This window comes from Thalia democratica, chromosome 1 (genome assembly GCF_965202585.1).
Source record: "Thalia democratica chromosome 1, ktThaDemo2.hap1.1, whole genome shotgun sequence".
NCBI lineage: Eukaryota > Metazoa > Chordata > Thaliacea > Salpida > Salpidae > Thalia > Thalia democratica.
Window position 1 is genome coordinate 110,711,796 of NC_139165.1, and position 18,718 is coordinate 110,730,513.

The following is an 18,718-nucleotide window of genomic DNA, read 5'->3' on the forward strand; positions in this document are numbered from 1 at the left end:
ATTTTTGTTTAAATAACACCACCATAAAAACTTTAACTAGCTGTTGAAATTAAAAAGATGCAATGGCATTTGTAAAATCATACAATATAAGCATTTAAGCTGTTTCTATTGTTTTATTTAACTTTGATTAATTTTATAATATCTTTTATAAGCTCTAAGCAGTCTATTTGGTTTTAAAGGTGTAAGCAATTAAAAAAAGAATTTAATTATGATTAACAATTCTTCAACAATAAACAAATGGTATAAAAAAGCTATAAAAATATCTACTAATTTTTAATATACTTTTGATATTTTTTCTAATAAGTTAGTTTATAAGTAATAAATTATATTTTAATAACTATTCTTAAATTTTAATCTGAACAGCGATCGTTTAAAATACTGTCTAAGTTTCACTAAGGCCTTAAGCTAATAATATCAAACTTGTTTGAAATTTAAAAACTGTTACTGAAACAATTTTTAAACTAAATAAGCAATTACCAATTGTATTAAAAGAAATTAATAAGTTGTAAACTATTATTGTTATACTTTAAATATTTGTATTATTGCAAAATTGTAATAAACGCATCCTGTATGAATGCTCGTGATATGAAGTAATGTTATAATTTTAGTCAGTAGTTTGCATTTAAAGAGTAAAAACAAAATTTGAAATATTTTAGGTTATTTAATAACTATAGAGTAAAAAAAATTAAGTTAAAGCTTTAAGAAATAAAAGTGAGATTACAAAGTACGATTGAATTTTATTATGTAAAATATAATTTTTAAACATACACTTTTGATAAGGCTACCAAAAATTTGAAGCAACTTACAAATCAATAAAAATAATTCTCAACTAATTTCCATGAATGATGTTTACCGTTTATTTAAACGGTTTCAAAATTTATTGAACTCAAACAATATGAGCAACATAGATGAACCACTTATAACAATTGTTTTAATTTTTTATTATTATATAACAACCAAGCAAGCGTTTGTGTTTGAACGCGTCATTAACAACTATTAAGGAGTATGACGTAATGAAAAAAGATAAAAAAAAGAAACAAATCTTAAGCTTGATTCAATATCATGACAAAAAAGCGTTGAATTTTTTACAAACTTTTAACTTAGTGACAATTTTTTAATCCTATAAATTGTATACCGATTTTCAATTTACTTTTTGTAGTTTCATTAAAAACATTTGCTTCTTATTTTAATTAAATAAACTCTGAATATAATAAATTTTATAATTATTTTTTTAGATTATAGAGCTTGTTTTGAATATTATTATTTTGTCTTGTCATATTTATTAACATACAAATTTTACTTTTAAAGTCTTTTAGTAATGTAAATTGCCACTAAACTCTAATAATAAACAGTTAAATAACTAATCCTTTTCCAAATCAAATCCAGCTTTATACTTAATTATTTTTAATTAAATGTCAATAGAGCAAAGAGGAAAATTATTAGCTCATGACTGTTGAAGCGTATCAGCTAATGTTAAATATTTAAAAACTTAGTTTTAAATTAGTTTACAAATTTTAAAAATTTAAAGTTAAATATTGTTTTTATCTATATTTTTTATTATTGTTATTTAAAACTAATAGCTTACTATTCTGTATGAAGTAGTTGTTATCATTTCAAACATTATACTATTTTTTTATCTAAGTTAAGTACAACTTAATCTCTTTTAAGTTTTGGTTGCTCAACTTAACTAATTAAAAAAATGATAATAGTTACCCTAGACTTGTAACTACAAATTAAAATTTGTTTATCTGTTTAAAATTGTTTTTTTGGCTATTAAGAATAATTTATAAATAAATAATCTTTACTAAAATACATTTACATATTAGTGCATTACTTTTTTATCATACTTAAAACTGTTTTAATAGGTTTTGTTTACCAAGTAATCAACTATTTTATTGATTTTAATAGAAAATAATAAAAGTTGTGTAAACTTTTCAGCGATTTAGTTGACTTTTATTAAAAAACTAATTTTAAGTAAAAAAAAGTTTTTAATATGTTTTGTATATTAAAATTAGTTTAATACAATTAAAAAGTGTAACGTAAGTTGTTGAATTCTACTTAATTTAGTAGACCTTAAAAACTGACAATTTAAATTTGATTTTAGCGCTTGTATATATTATTCTCCATATGATAAAATTTATAAACTGCATTTGAGTTTTAGTTTTAATCATACAAAAGTATAACTATACCAATATACATTCTAAAAATATTAAATACATTTTACAAGAAGTACATAGTCTATTTTAAAAATAATTTTAATACTTTTATAAAATAGCAGCTTATAAAAACAAATAACTAAAGTTTTTAATATGCAAATTATTTCATTAAAACAAAACTTATCTATCAGTTAAATGATACGAAGTTTTACTTTTAGTCACAGTCAAAGTTATTTAAAAAAATAAATATAAACTAACAAACAAAATTTCAGGCTTAAAGAAAAAACTCAGTCATAATTTAGGTTAGTTGTTTAAATAGTATATAAAAATTATTTATTAACAAAAATATAAAAATTTAAATGTTTAGTGCAAAAAATATCTCTAAAATATAAACTAGTTGGTAAAACATTGTTATTTTATAGTTCATGTATAAGCTTAATTTAATCATTAAATTTAAATTTTAAAACTTTCTTTTTACGATTTTATAAGTATCAGCCTTACAAACTATTTCAAGTATTTTTTAGTAAAGTAGTTTTTAAATATTTATAGTTAAACAGTTTTTTTCCGGTGCATAAATTACTAAAAATATATAACAGAATACATTTCATTTTCTTTAAGTTTATTTAAGTACTTTCAAAGTAGGACTCATCAGAAATAGTTTCCTACTGAATAGGAATGAATACAAATTGAAAAAAATTATACTGAAGTTTAAAGTTTTAAGATATGAAATGACGTAATATTATTATCAAATGTTAAAAATTAAATAAGTCTTAATGCTAAACAAATTTGGTGTACTAATAAAACTCGGTAGAATTAATTCTATATTCATATTTAATTCTACCGAGTTTTATTAGTATACCAAATTTGTTTAGCATTAGCACTTATTTAATTTTTAACATTTGATTATTACATCATTTTATATCTTAAAACTTTAAACTGCAGTATATTTTTTTCAATTTGTATTCATTCCAATTCAGTAGGAAACTATTTCTGATGAGTCCTACTTTGAAAGTACTTAAATAAACTTAAAGAAAATGAAATGTATTCTGTTATATATTTTCACAGTATTTATGTAAAAATTTTGATGTTTTAATCATTCTTACTAAAGAGTATAAAAATTTAGGCTGTTTTAATTTTATAGAGTTATTTTTGAAAGCACAATTAAGTGCTTTATAAAATGCAATTTTTTATTATAACTTATCATTGTTAAGTATCTAATATTAAAGAACATACTTTTTAATATACATATTGTAGTTTAATTCTATGTCTAAAATGATGTTATTGTATGAAATTTTTTTTAAACAAATCTATCATTAATACTTTATTCCTAAATATTCTAAATTATAATAATAGTTTTCAATATTTATTAAAATAGCTTAAAATTATGATCAATGTGTAAACATTTCTAAGTTTTTAAAAAAGGCTTAAAGACTTTTTTGTTAAAACATTAACAATTTAAATGTATAGATTCAATATCTACATAAAAATGTTTATAAAAAAAATTATGGTCTGTTGTTTATAAAAACAAATCTTTTGTAAACAAACTTTTCTAAGTATTGTAACCAATTAAAACATTAAAAGTTTTGTTTATCTTTTTTATTTATTAGTTACTTTTAACGCTATTTTAAAGGTTAAAAGAATAGTGTTTACTTTAAATAAAATTCAATTTTAAATATTTAAAAAATATTTTATACTTAATACGATTACTATGTTTAATTTAAGGAACAAAAAAGTTTAAAATCATTAAGTGTCTTTGTAAACAAAAATAAAACAAATGTAAAAAACATTTAAGATTGTTTATGAATTTGAATAATATAAAGTGTAATCTCTCATTTTAAGTGAAAAATAGTTTTTTTAACCACCTTTTGAAATAACTTTTTGTAAACTAGTTATAAACTAACTTCAAAGTAAAAAAAATGCAATTAAATGTATAGTAAACCTGAAAAAAAACTTGATTTATAAGTTGTGATAAATAATGTTACTCTAAATGAAACAGTATAAATGTTTTTCAATTTTACATTATCCTTGGCCAAAAAGTGATGCTTAAACAATTTTTTTTTAAACTAGTTATAAATTAACATTAAAGTAAAATGCAACTAATTTAATCGCAATCCCGACAACAAACTTAGTTTATGAGTGAGTTGTGCTAGATAACATTACTGTTTAATGAAACAGTTTTAAAATTTGAGAAATTTACTTTTACCTCGGCCAGGAAGTAATTTTAAGACAATGATTTTAAATTTTTAAATAGACAAGACGTGGATATAAGTGTTTTTTTGTAACAAATGTTAGAGTTTAAAACGAGAGATTGATTTTATATTTTCGAGAGAATGTGAAGTAGCTAAGAAAAAAACAAGCTGTTGCTCAATAAAGCTTAACGAAGTAGTTAAACATTTTACAAATCTAAATTTAATTTTTTTCTCAGTAATAATATTACAATCTTTCCAGTATTTTCCAGAAAAAACCAGTATTTTCGAATATAAGTGATCGATAATTTTTAGTACATACTGTATGATTTAACGAATATAAAAAAACATTTCTTTAGTTATATCAACGTACGAAGTTTATATCTTTAATTAAATGTATTAAAGCTTTTAACTTATTTATACTACTAATCATTAAGTTAATTACTTTTAACTACAATTCAAAGAGTAAATGAACCAAAACCATCTATAATACTAAATAAAACAGACAATGTGTGGATTCTACTTTTTAGCTGAGTAAACCACACATGTTGCAAAGAAATTAATAAAATTAATGTTGTATTTGGTGTACTTTAAACAAAAGTATTGTTTACATTTAAACTATATGTTATACTAAATAAGTTACTCCTCTTAACTCGAAAATATTTTCCGAGAAAAACTGTTGAGAAATTTCCGACAAAATAATAATTTTGATAAAATAGCAAGTAACATATATTAAGTTTATTTTTTAGTAAAACTAAAGATTCTATTTGAAAAATATTAAGGAAAAAGTTTAAGTTCTTATAGCATTGAAACACTATAATAAACTTGAAACTTTTTTGTCTTGTATTTTATTGCAAAACAAAACAGTTTTTTCAAGATTAATTTTGTTACAATTTGAGGAAGCTTTCGGAATCTATATATCGCCTTGTCGAACACCTTAAATGAGTTAAAATTAATCTAAAATGTTAAAGCAATAACCAAGACAAGTAATTAACAAAAAATGGAATGTTTAAATTAAAAACTTGACAACACTAAAAAGAACTACTTTAATATATTAACAATAACTCTTAATCCTTTATCATGATATACAGTAGACTACCGCTTAAGTACGCACTATTTTTGGTACGCACCTCGCCTTAGGTACGCACTTACCTAGAAAGACAAAAAAATTCAAAATTTTCTTAGACTTAGATTTTTTCTAAAGACTGTTCCATAGAGTCATTTTTTGGCGCTATTCATCCATTTTTCTAAATTTCTTCAAGTTTTTTTTCTAAGTTTCTATATTTTTCTTATTCAAAAACTTTCAGAATATCTGCAAAAGAAAGGCTAATTTTAATGTGATATAATACAAAACTAGTTAACCACAAAAACTAGTTAGAATTTTTATAAAGTCAAAATAAACATATAAAAAGAACAAAAACAACAAAAAACTTAAGTTAAAAAAAATTAATGAGCATCTTATCATTGTCCACTTATACTATAAATGTTTCTACTGATATAAACTTTCTTAGAAAAACAGACCTGAAACGTTTTTCTTTCAAATAAAAAAAATCAAACACTTTTTAGCTACTGGAAAACTATAATAAATGTATTAACTAAACTAAACTTAGCTTTACTAGCATTATGTAGAAACTTTTTGCAGAAAAAATAAATCATTTTAAAATCTATTAAAAGAATTTTGCAGATTAGAATTATGTATCAAGTGTTATTTAAAATAAAAAGACTTGTTTATTTGGCTTAATTATTTGGTGGCTAGTTGTAAGAGAGAAAACAAACAACTTAATTTCATATTATACTATGTCGTCAAAAAGTACGCACTACTCGTGCTAAGTACGCACTTTTTGGTCGGGTTCAATTTGCGTACTTAGGCGGTAGTCTACTGTACTTAATTTTTTAAACAGGGTTGATATTTTTTAATTAATAATATAATGCGTAATAATAAACTATCACAAGAATTAAAATGTTTTATAATTTTAAAAGGGTTATAATTGTTAATTTTTGAATTATGAACAGTTCTTAATTTGTTAAAATATCACACTATTAGTTGCAGTTGTATGATCTTTTACTTTTAACTTTGTATAATATAAAATGCATAGTTACCTACATATTTTGAATAAAAAAGTCAGAAGAAATTTAAGTTTTAGAAGTTGGTACAATTAATTATGAAAATTATAACAACTAGTTATATATTATTGACTATTCAAAGTCATGTGGATTAACTTGACATACAGATTATAAGCACAGTGTTTTTTTTAACGGTAAAGAAAAACAACATTTAAGCAGGAACAAAGAAGTATAAACCTTACACATAAAAGAAATTTAATTCAAAATAGCACTACTATAACAACAGATTCTGTATACAAATTAAATAAAAAAAGTGTATTTTATTTATAAACTGCTTAACCCTGCTGCTTTGAAAAATACTACGCCCATTTACAAATAAGTTAATGTATTACTACTATTAACGAAACATTTGAATACACTAAAGTTACTTTGTTCTACAAATAAGTATACTTACCTAAAAAAATAAAATATACTTATAAACGAAAAGGACAAAAAGTGAAATAGTAATAAAAATAGTTTAGCTTATGCTAGCGGTGTAACGTATAACATAAAAACGTTCTTTTTTTTCTGTTATAACCTTTTTTTAAATTAAGAACATATACTTTAAATGACAAAAAATAAGCCCTGAAAAAAGGTTATTGAATAGTATATAAAGTTTAAGCTAAATTGCATTTTTTCATTTTATAAATCATATTTTAGAAGTGTGAAGTTTTAAGAAAAAAAAATCTTGAGTTTATTTTTAGTTTAATGGAAATTCTAGTGACTGGTAATAAGATAAAAATGTTTTTGGTATAATACTTAAAATAGTACTTACTTATTTGTCTTTGTTATTTTTTATTTAAATGGTCGCTCTGTTGGTATAATTGAATTTTTAAAACAGTTTAAATCAGGGTTTCCTAAACTTTTTTCAAAAAGCCCCCTTTAAAGAATATAAAAAAACTATGGTCTCCTCCGACAAGATTAAAAAAAAAAACAACCATAAAAAAACTTCAGACTTTCATTTCTTTTGCTCCTAATCATCAACTACCGAATATCTAGTGTAAGTTTAAAATTATGACCTTATTGCCCCCTAAACTTCTACAAAACCACTTTAGGAAATTCTGGCTTACATCATTTAATTAATCGAAACCCTTAAAACTATTTTTGAAATAAATGTGCTTTGTTTTATTTTAAAATATAATTTTAAAGTCATTTAAAAAAATTTGTTAAAAAAAAGTATAATGACACGAAAATTTTTTGTTGAAAGATATAAAAAAAACTGCTAATTGAGACTTTTATGTAGTTTATTTATGAACAAAAGGTTTATTTAGCACAATCTTATTCAATTTACTGCATACCGTTTTTGCAAACGGCTTTAAAATTTACACGACGAGACGTGTATGTTAGACGATGAGTTTGCAAAACTAGTTTTGTTTTTTAATATATATATGGTTTTGAAGCGAACGTTTGTTTATGACGTCATAATTCAAGAAAAGAAACGTATTTCGAGAGAAAACACCCAGTTAATTTGTTTAATTCAGTAAAGCATTAGAAAGTTATAACTGTTAAGTCAAATTTTATTTTGTGTTGTATAAACAAATTTGCTAAATTGTCAAACATCTTATAGTATCTAAATCTTTCCAAACAAAAAGAAACTGTTATTATGTGTATTTTCTATAATAAACTGTTAAACACATAGTTGTTAGAACAGCTCTTTTTCAATCAAAGACAAAATGTATAATTAATATAATTAACTAATATAATCTATGTTGTTTTAGAATATTATTATTTAGTAGCATTTTGATTAATTAAAATCTTAAGGGTAACCGGTCAAAATTCCAAGGAGACAAAGTTGCACGAAGGGTCAATTTCGCACGAAGATACTTTTGCTCAAAGACAAACTTGCACGAGGGAAAAAATTGCACGAAGACTATTATGCACGGAAAGTCATTTTTGCACGAGAGTAAAAACAAACAGGAAAAAAAAGTATAGCAAACATGAAAAAAATCAACTATAATATATATCAATTAAAAAACTAAAATAAAAAAGAGCTTAAGACCGAGGGTAAGGGTTTTTGGTAACAGTAATAGTAAAAAGATTAATAACAATAAAAAAAAAAACATTAATAAAAATAAATAAAAAGTAAGTTACCGACCGAGGGTAAGGGTTAGGGGGAAGAGTGGTAGTAAACTAAAAGAAATTTAAAAGAAAAACAAATTAAAATCAATAAAAAAATAAAAATATAATAAATACAACCCGTGCAAAATTGTCTGCTTGTGTAAAAGCGTCTTCGTGTAAAAAAATTTCGTTCAATTTAATACCTTCGTGTAATTTAGTCCCCTCGTGCAGTTTTGTCTACTCGTTGAAATTTGACATTTATCCAATATAAAGAGTTAGGCGAAATTTTAAACCAAAAGTAACTTTAGCATATTAGTTTTAATACATTTTGAAACCATCATAAGAAAATAAACATAGTTAAAAAAATATATCAAAAATCTTTGTGCATATGTTGCCTTTTTTACTAAACTACTAAAGTTTTTTTTTTTTTTAGATTCAAGATCCATGAAAAGTTTTGTATTTGCCTAGTTATAAACTTACTAACATAAACTAACACTAAACTAGTTATTATAAACAAAAGCTTAATTAAAATTAAATTAGGGGAAATAATTTTTAAAATAACTAATAAATGCTTATCTAAAACATCTAAAAAAAAGTTATGATAAAAGAACAAAAATTTTATTTGAAATTGCACTAAAACTGTTGGGAGATTAACAAATATACTATAAATGGTGAATAAATATAGCTATTTATATGCTACAAAGCATATTATAAATCATAAATAAAATTTATCAATATCCAACTGCTTTTAAGTTATTTATTTATTTGCTTAGTATTCGATTAAAAATAAAAAAAAATTAAATGCAAGATTAAAACTTGTCGATATTTTATGTATTTTAGTAAAAACATAATTAAATTTAAATGTTTTTTTACTTTATTATTCATTGCAGAGTAATAGTAATAAAAAGAATCTTTTAGAATTTAGAAAAAGTTAAGTATGTGTAAAATATTCAAAACTTTGAAAATACTACTACAAAAGCTTTGTTTTGTCTGTTTATATTAGAAATTTTTTATAATAGTTTCAACTTGTTTATTGCTAAAGCTAAAGTTTATAGTTTTCTAAGGATAAAAAAACAAATAATGTTAAGGCTATAGGAAGGGTGTGAGACCTTTTTATACTCAAAAAGTTTTTTAAAGTTTCAACCGAATTTCTTTTAACAGTTAAAACTAAGGCTAATCGAACATTGAGAGTACATCAGGTTCATTAAGGAAGGAATAAACAGCAAAAAGTAGACTATTTACAAAAATTTTATCCTTACCTTAACTTCTAAGTAATTTTTTTACATTATTACATTTTTAAAAAATTACTATTTTAAAATCTGCTTTGCAGTGAAACAATGTAATTGTGCTTCTTAAAAAAGAAGATTTTAAATAAGTTTAAAGCAGAGTAAAATATTTGATAACTACGACACTTGCTTCTACAATTTTTTTGTTGTTTTTATTATAATTATTAGTTTATTTAACAACAAAAAAATATTTGGTTCAAGGGGTTATCTGCCACTTTATTGAGTACAAATACACTTTACACAATATAAAAAAAAAGGAGTGAAAGCTATTTTATAACTAAACCATAGTAGATTTAATCACAAGAAAAGTATTTGTACTATAATTTTAAAATATAAGCATTAAAATGTTTTTAAATAAGATATTGTCTAGTAAGTATTAAATTAAAGTTAAATGGAGTTAATAAAAATTATACACTTTTTAAAAGACTAAAATATTTAAATTAGTAAAGTTCAACCTAAATAGACGATAAAGAGAAATCTAATAAAATTTGGTTAAACTATTTTTTGAACCAACTTTATTTACTTAATATACTTTTACTTTTTTTACATTTAAATATTTCTAATATCTATTTATAATTAATCATCATAAATACAATATATTTCTATACTTTATAGTATGTAAAAACACTAAAAAGGGTATTTAATATACTCAAGATTATGAGCAATGTTTTTCCTTGTTTAAAATTAAAAAAAGCCTAAAACAACCAGTATACTGATTAAATAAATAAAAATTTTAAACTACCAATACTTAATAATCATTTTTTAACTAACTTTATCTACCAAAATTAATCTTTTTTAAGCTAAGATGTATAATCTTTTCATTTTTATTCAATTAGCACACTTATTTGTAGATTAAAACATTAGAGTTTATATACAGTAACAGTTTTATAAGTTTTTACTTTAAAATAGTTGTTTAAAAACTGCATAGTATCCTGTAACTTCACTATACTTATCAAATTTTTAACATCCTATATCAAAATACTATTAAAACTTATTTAAAAACAAAGTATTATAATTAATAATTGTGTATTTATACTAATAATCTTACATACTTACTTTAACTTTAAATAACTTTATTATCTAGTAAAGTATAAGCTTGTTTAACATATTAAACTATTTTAAAAATTACAAATAATAACAACGATGTTAAGTTAATTAGTTTAAAGGTTTATAGCTTTTTAAGTTGCCAACAAAAAAAGGCAAATATGTCCATTTTTTGTAAAAAATCTCTATTGATGAACTAATATCTAGTACTTTTTTACACGTTTTTTTTAAGTAAACAAATCTACGAACAAAATTATATATTAAAAATATGAATCTCATTAAACTATTGTTAACTCATAAGTGTTTTAAATATTGTTTGTGAGTAGTATTTAAAGTATATAAATAAAAGTTACATTTTTAAGATTTTGTTATGTGTTATGAAAAAAGTTTTAATTTTTATTAAACCTATTAGTATTAAATTGAAAACATTAAAGCTAAGTATACAATAAATTTGTTTTATTAAATTTTTACTGTAAAATTTGAAAAATAAAATATCATTTATAGTTTTTGTAGTAGTTTACGTCGCTAAAACAGCTATTTGTAGTAATAATTTTGTTTCACACTGTATTTAACATTAACATAGTAGGTGTTTTTAAATCAATTGAAAAATAATACCTTAAAATAAATAAAAAAACTTTAACTGTTGCAGTTTAAAAAACTGACGATATAAAAATACAACAAATGATACTTGATTTAAATCTGAAGTGTTTTGTAAAAACATTGCATTGAAAAAAATTTAACAAAAACTACAAAACAGGTATATTAAAACATTAAGTTCGCTTTATAGTTTTAGGTGTCAATGTTTTTGTCAAAAATATTATTTTTTAGTTATATTGTTAACTGTCTTATTATTTTTAACAACCCTAAGTGCGATTTATGTTATATTTACTTTTTTGCTTTATTTATTTTTAAAATTAGCAATAAAATTAAATAAATAAAATAATTTACTATACTTATATATTTTATTAACTCATATCTAATTTAATTATGCACTTACTAGATCAACTAGAATTTAATCTAATATTGTCACTTGTCAGTAATGAGTATACTGTGTATAAAAAATAAAAGTAATTTCAAAACTACTTGTATCGTAAAACAGATTTACGCAGCAATTCTTTGTAAATTTCTTGACATGTTACTGTTATTAGACTAATAGAAATTTTAAAATTATTGTTTATTTCTTATCTATTTGTTTGTTAATATGGTTTTGTTTTTGTTTATTTGTTAAATAAAAATTATATAATTATAGGGCAAGTAAAATTACGCATGGTGTGTAATATACTTGTTTTTCCCAGAAAACGTTTAAGGTTGCAAAGGGTAACGTTTGAGAGTCAATTTTAAACGATATTTTTTATTTAAACAGCTAAATTCAGTGCAATTACATTTCTGGCAAAACGCGTAGTCTTTTATTGTCGCCAAAAAATTGAAAACTGTGATTGCTGTAATAAATACTTACTTTGAATTAACATTAAAAATTAATAGTTCAAAATTTACCCAGTATCTTATTGTTTTTTAATAAGTAGATAAGTGTATTCTTCATTACGTTTATTTTAAGTTTTAATCATTAAACAACAATGACAAAGAGTTTTCTATCAAAGAAAAAGAAAAACAAAAGTTCTTATGAAGCTAGTTTGAAAAAAAAACACTTGAAAAATTATTAAACTTTAACATCCTAACAAACCATTGTTTAAATCAGATAGTTGATAATTTATGTAATGCATTAACCTATGGAACACTTTTTTATACTAAGTTCTCAAAAATAGTTTCAATATAGTTGTTTTTATTCCTTAATAAAATGTCATTAGTGAGTTTCTTATAGTAAAAAAATAAATTAGAAAATATTTTAAATTCTTCAAGTTATATTGTTAACTATATTTATTTCTATATCTTATTGAAAAAATAATAATGTTTTTCTCCCTGCTTCAGAGCCACTTTGGTCTGTTATTGTCTTCTTTAGGCGCTTGCTCCAAATAGGCAGCTATGTGTAGCTATTTAAATTGTTTTGTAATAATGCTGCAGTAAATTTATATATATTATAATGAAATTAAATTCAACCCAAACTGACCTTTCAAATTTTTTTGGAACCAAGTAGGGGACCAAAACTTCTTTAAATAATTTTATAGAATTTATTTAATAAAGTTTACTACTAAAAATAATAATTAAATGTTAACAGTATTTTTATTTTATCTCATTTTTTATAATAGTTTGTAATCTAAATAACTTTTCTGTAGGCTAAAAAATATCAGATTTTTATTTTAATTTTTTAAATTTTCAAACACAAAGTTATTATTTTGAACCAATAATATTTTGAAAGTTTATTGAATTTTTTTATAACTCATAAAGTTGTAATTAGAGTTTGCTATTTATAGTTATATTTGTACTACTCAGTTTATTTAGTCATGAATTAAAAAAAAATAGTTTAAGTATTTGTATCATGACCTAAAGTCAGTTATTTTATTCTGGCAATTTATGGTAGTTAAAAATAAAGCTTTCTATGTTAAATTCTGTTCTCTAAATTTTATCCAAGTTTAATTTATTGCTTATAAACTCCCTCTAAAGTTTTAATTATACACTTTAATAACTGAGTTCTATTTACTTTAGATTTTTCTATTTTAACTGATTTGCCTTAAATTATTTACCTATAGGCCAGTTAAAAAAATATAAAACAATATTTTATAATACTTAAAAGCATAAGGGTATTTCACTTTTTTCACTATTTAGTCTTATATTATAAAACTTTAACTCGGCTTCAAGTTGCTTTTTACAAATTTTAAAAACTCATATTAATTTTTGAGAAATAGCTGGTCAAAGTTTGGAGACTACAATAAATTCCTTATGGGAGATGCAAACTAAAAAGGCAAATGACTAGAAATTGCTAAAAATTGCTAAAAATATATTTTCTTTTATGTTATTTAAACTACCTCAAACTTTTTGGAAATGCTCTTGGAATATTTAGAAAATTTTGTCAGAAATAAATAAATAAAACAAAAAATAAAATCTTAATGACAAAAAAATATGCTATTTTGTTTATGTTTTTTATAAAATTTTAGTTTTATAGTTTTTTAGAAATTCTTTTCAACAGAATTTTCTAAATATTCCAAGAAACATTTCCTGAAAGTTTGAAGTAGTTATCTTAAAAAGTGGAGGAGATAGATTATTAGTGAAGTAGTCTTTTTTCACTGTTTTAGTTTAGGCCTCCCATGAGGAACCAACTCCAACTTTGACCTGCTATATCTCAAAAACACTTTTGAATTTTTAAAATCTGTTAAAAGCATCTTGTATGTTACTTAAAACTCTATAAAATAAGATAGTATTTTGAAAAATTGATTTACCCCTCCCATGTCCTTAAATATGATAAAATGTTTTTCTATTTTTTTACTGGCCTATTAACTAAATTTTTGTTCAAAAACAAAGTTTTTGTTTAAACTTGAAAATATTTAAGAGTTTTATTTATATAAATGAAGAAACAGTGAGAGTTATTTTTGGACAAAAGTTAAACAACCACCTTTCTTTTCTTGAAAAGCTGAAAATCTTAAATTCATTTTAGAAGGATTAACAATTTTGTTGCAAAACTGTAAAATGCACAAGTGTACACACCTGTTCAAGGCATAATTTCAACCTGTTCATAAGCTTCATACACATTTTAAATTTTTAAACAATAAGCAATTTTAGCTAAACAATTTTTTATTTATTTTCTACAAATATTGAAATTTCTGTATCTTAAAGTATTTAAAAACCAAAAAATAAAAAGTTAAATAGTATGAATATGTATTTTTTTGGTAAATCCTGTCATAAGTTTTAAGGATAAGAGGGGTTCAAAATATTAATTCAAGTTATAAAGTTTTAAATTCAAAAGAAAAAGATTCTTTATAAAGATTAGACTGATATAGTTAAAATCAATTGCTAATAGAGTGTTGAAGAAAGTAAATATTCTTTTTTTAGTATGTATACCTTACTTAAGGAACCAATTGAACTCTTCAATTTTTATTGCTAGCTTGTATCTCAAAACTTAAGTTTAATGTCCAAAAGGTAATAATTTTTAAAGTGAATCCATTTTCCCTCTTTGCCCTTTAGCTGAAATCATAATTTTTAGAATATAATTTGATTGCTTTTTAATTTAATTATTGTGCTTTTTGATCAGTTTACAGTTACTTAAGTTAGTTTTCATTGTTTAACCTTGTTGAAAAAAAGAAGCTAACATTGTTTCTAATAAAAATAGTATAACAAATAAGACCATTTTAATACAGCTGAAGAGTAAAGTTTCTTAATGATCCAAAAAAAGATAAGACAGTAAATTGGTTTTGAGTAATTTTTTTAATCAGCTGTTTTTAAACTTGGTTATAAAACAAGGTATTTTTATATATTATTTTGTGTAGTTATATTTATTTTTAATGTTGTTAGTCTGTTTAATTAGAGTTTATATAAGTGTAATTTTGTTAGCTGACAATAGTTTAAATTTAGTTTGTTTAAGTTATGTTTATTAGAACTAGTTATAACATATTTTTTGTAGCTAAGTAACACAAGTAAAAAACATAAAAACAAAACACAAAAACTAAGAAAAATGACTGAGCAAACTTTCACCAGTTTGGAAGGTGTAAAATCAAGTTTACAAGTTGAGAGTGAAGTTTTATATGATGGTTACTATCAAGCAGATACAAGCAACTTTAGTCAAATGCAAACAGTTCAAAACAGTAACTTTTCTTATGATGACAACATGTATGTTGCACAGCCTCTAAACCCCTTAACCAATGATGCCTTGAACAACTTGAACCACATTGGTAGTAATTTTCTGAACTACCAAGAATTAAGCGAGTACTATGAAGATATAAATGGTGCACATGTATCATATGACAACTCAAGCCCTGACAATGAAAATGAAGAACAAACAATTAGCAATCACTACTTTATAGATAGAAATACAACTGCTAACAATGATGTTAAAAGTTATTGTTCTGAACAGCATCATATAAATTCTAACAATCCAACTTATCAAAATCAGTATGGTAATGCTAACATCCTAAAGCCAAATGTTCAACCTGTTCTTGATAATAAACCAGGTCAAAGCTCAGAAAATAATACAACAGTCGATGGTTTTTCAAACCATACTTGTACAAATTTATCTGCTGTAGTGGATGAGCACCCTCAAACTGAAAAAGAATCAACAAGCTTGTCCAAATCAGTAAATAAAAGTTACAATTCAGCAGCCACCAGTTTTTCAACTTTAAAAACACATGGTATAAAAAAAGAAGTCACTGAAAACTCATCAAACCCTGTAACTGAAGGTGGCAGTTTTCAAAATGCTGCAGCAAGTAATTTTGATGTAAAGAGATCTGATTCTGTAAAAAATAAACTTAATAATGCTTCAATGAACAATACAATTGTTCAAAATAGTTTAAATAATGATGCAAAAGAACTGCCAGTTTTAACTACAGATTTTGTTAGCAACCAGATCAGTAATACTTCAATGAAAACAGTAAATGACTACAGCTACTGTGAAAATAATTTAGAAAACAGTTTATCAACGGAGTTTATAAGTAATGAAGAAGCAAACACTTCCCTAAATACAGTTGAAGGATACAGCTACTGTGACACTCAAATAAGATCAGATTTTGTGGACAACTCTGTTTGCAATCCAGTCATAGAAGAATACAACTTTGTAGAGACAGACATTGAGACAGAAACAGAATCGGTTGCAGACAATGAAGTAATTATAAAAGAAGACAGCTCAATATTGGACGCAATGGAATTTAAAGCAAATTCTACGTCAGCTAATGATGAAAATGATGAAAACTCTGAATCAAAAGATGAAAGCATAACTTTGGAAAATACAATGATCACAACTCAGAACGGCTACAAATGCAAAATATGCGACAGAAAGTTCAAGTACATCTCAAAACTGAAATGTCACCTCTCAGTACACACAGGTGAGAAGCCTCACCAGTGCAAGATATGTGGCAAGGATTTCAGGTTGAATTCAGGCCTGGCTGCCCATTTGAAACTGCACGCCATGCCTCACCCTCACAAATGTGATATATGCGGTGAAAAATTCAGGTATCTGAACCAGTTGATTCACCACAAGAATGTAGAACACACTGTGCACAAAATGAAAGTGGATCAACCAGTAGAGTGTGAAGTTTGCCACAAGGTGCTTGCTAACAAGAGTGAGTACAGAAACCACATGGATGAACATGCAGAAGAAAAATTCAATTGTGAAATATGCAACTTGGAACTAGTTGGTTTGAAGACATTAAAAGCCCACATGGAGACTCATGATGAAGAAAGAAAATATGACTGTCTGATATGCGGATCTACATTGAGTTCAAAGAGGGGATTGCATAAACACATGCTGACACACAGTGAAAACAGACCAATGTTCCCATGCAGCATTTGTGATAAACAGCTCACAACAAAGTTTAATTTGAAGAAACATTTTGAGCTGCACATAAAAGATGTTAAGTTTGTATGCAACTTCTGTGATGACAAAACCTTTGACACCCCTGATGAGCTCAAACAGCATCTTTTGCAGTGTGAGAAGTACGTTTCAACTTTGGGAAAAACCCACACATGTGAGGAGTGTGGCAAAGTGTTTAGCAGGGCCAGCAGGCTGAAAGCTCACCTGCAGACACATGAGGAAAACAGGGTTTACAATGTGACTGGTAAAAAGTTGTTTATCAAGCATCTGCAGAAGGGTAGAGTTGTAAAGTACAAGATGTTCAAGTGTTTAACTTGTAATAAAGAGTACAATGATATTACTAAATTGTACAAGCATCCAATAAGTCATTTGGTTGTAATGCATTGATAAGTAGAGAGAGTTATTGTGGTTGAGGTTTTAGAGTATAGATTGTTTGTATAATAGTTGCACTTAAAAAACTATGCTAAATCAGTTTGCATAGGAAGGTCATATTTGCAGCAAAGCCTTGAAAAAAAAATGCTCATTAAGAGTAATTAGCGCAGTTATAAATTACTTTTCATTAGTTTCTAAACTGTTGAATAGTTACCAAAACTTTTTTTGTAGCTTTAAAGTATCACATAGTACAGAATTATTATAGAGTAAAAATGAATGGTTGTTTTTTGATATTTTAAGAAGATAGACTTTAACTAAGTTTGTTTATTAAGTTCCAGTAATTACTTACAGAACAGTTTAGCATTTTTTGAAAAATTTCTAGTATCTCAGATTATGTTCAACTGAAATTATTAGCTTGTTTGTTATCAGATGTACATGATATTCAGTTTATTGATTTTCAAGGTACTAAAAGTGTTTATATTTTTCTGACTGTTATTTTGAATGTCTTATAGAATGTTAAATAATTTGTTTGTGTTTTATTCAAAAACTAAATTTTTCAAATTTAAGCCATAAGAATTGTTGCATTGTTTGAAAGACACACAGTAGGTTAAATTTTTTTGTCCTTAATTTAAAGTACCTTTTTTTTTAATAGTTTTAAGTTTAATTCAATGTAAACTTCAGCTTAGCAAAAGGTTTTTTGTTTACATACATTCAAAAAATGTTTGCAAATGTTTTTGTTTTTAAGTTTTTTTCCAATCAATAACAAAAAAACTATATTGTATCTTTTCACGAAGTAAATATGCATGTGTAAAAAGTTATTGTAAATATTTAATGTTTAAATATGTTGTAGTTTGTAAACTACTTTTTAAGTTATAAACTTAATATAGTTTTTACATATAAATTTTTAATAGTTCCTAAGTCAATATTAGAGAACAATGGTTTAAATGTATATCTAAAAAAAGTTGTCTTGATGTTTTCAATGCTATTTAAAAAAATGTTTTAATTGTTAAAATTAAAATATATATATTAAATTTAAATCTTAAGTATAACTTACTTTATTTCACTTTATTTTTTACAATTTGAATCTTGAAAATAGCAAAT